We start from the raw sequence: 1,598 nt of genomic DNA, 5'->3' as shown, positions 1-1,598 counted from the left end.
AAACTTCATGAAAGTTTAATGAATATCAAGAAAATGTGGGCACTTGCGTAAGTTTCAGGGCAGTTTCTAGAGCTGGGGGAGCTTCAGGGAAAAAGATTGACTGTAAATTGGAGGGAAGTTCATGGAAGTCCAGCGAAGTTATAAATTTTAAAAAATCTTCCAGCACACAGAACTCCTTAGAACTTCAGGAACTAAATATTCTAATGGAAGTACCGTGAGTATTCGAGTAGTTTCGAAAACTTCAAAGCAGTTCCAATTACTTCAGGAAAATTGTGGGAACTTTTAGAAGTATTGAGATGTTCAGAAAAGTATAGGTATGGTGTTTCATTTTTTGTTCAAACCCGTTAAAAACGAGAGGTTAAACCCGGGTTGTGCTTAGTAGAACGGAAATTAGACCAAAAACCCTATATGTGGTGAAATTGATCAACCCCTCAGCCTGGCTTCCCTGTACATTTCTAGTAATTGTTCTTACTAAATGCGGGTCAGTGTGCCGATTGTGCCGGTCATAGAGCAAGCTGCGATTGTTTGTAAAATAGCCATCCCGGCAACCCGGTATTTTAGACACCTTAATGTGCAAAATTTCGGTGTTTTGTGAACCGGTGGGGAGCATTGTTGGAGACTGACTTTAGAGGGTGATGAATAGACTTCTTTAGTTTGTTTTGTGTGAGTTGCAGCATTATTTGAATTAACGTTACTAATGATGTCTGATTAACTGACTTTTTCTCTTGAGCCCACTCTGGAACCTACATTTCGTATTTAGATCAATAAGTGAACTGCTGATCTGAGTTCCTCTGGTTTATTCAATTAGAAGATGTTCCTGAACATGCAGTCAAACAGCACGTAATGTTCTGAACAACTTCAATGACAGTTGTCCAGCAGTGCTCCCATTTTATTTACAACAATCTAATGCCTAAGATATTGTGCCGAAGGTATGATGAAAATGTGCTGATGGATGTGCCCAAACTGTGCCGAATATAATTTCGGCACAATGTGCTGAGTGACTTACCCCTTGGGGCTCCTTGAATCCGATTCAAATGCTAAAACCTTTGTGTGAAAAGTATGTTCAGCTGAAACGTCAAAAAAGATGTCTTAAATGCAAAGTTGCACCTAAATGTACACACTTAGAAAAAAAAAACATGTAAATTTAGGTGCTCTGAGAGTGACATATGCGAGCGTAAATTTTGACATAAATTTAAGTCATAACAGACGCAAAATATAGCTTAATCAAACGTACTTTTCGTCGAGCAAACAAACTTTTCAGTCTCGGAGTGCTTAAAATTACATGACATATTTGTTAACGTCTCATCTTTATGTCAAACAAGGAATCAAAAATATCTGCAAATGACAAAATCACAAGCGATCAACGAACCGAATGATAACGCTATGTCAGAAATGGAAAGCAATAATGATATAATCTTCTTCCTTTTTTTCATGACAAGCAGCCCATGCGACACAGCTTACTCGGAGCGGTAGAAGGAAACGAGCAAATTATTGGCTAGCTGTTTCACGAAGTAAAACCGAAGATGATATATACACGTGTGTTAATGGGAATTTTTTTGTTATGTCTTTTGCTGGATTCCGTCACGTGTAAAATTTGT

Source organism: Ochlerotatus camptorhynchus, unplaced genomic scaffold (genome assembly GCF_037179485.1).
Source record: "Ochlerotatus camptorhynchus isolate MF236.1 unplaced genomic scaffold, CSIRO-AGI_Acam_v1.1 ptg000547l, whole genome shotgun sequence".
Lineage (NCBI taxonomy): Eukaryota > Metazoa > Arthropoda > Insecta > Diptera > Culicidae > Ochlerotatus > Ochlerotatus camptorhynchus.
Note: the sequence above shows the minus strand (reverse complement) of the source record.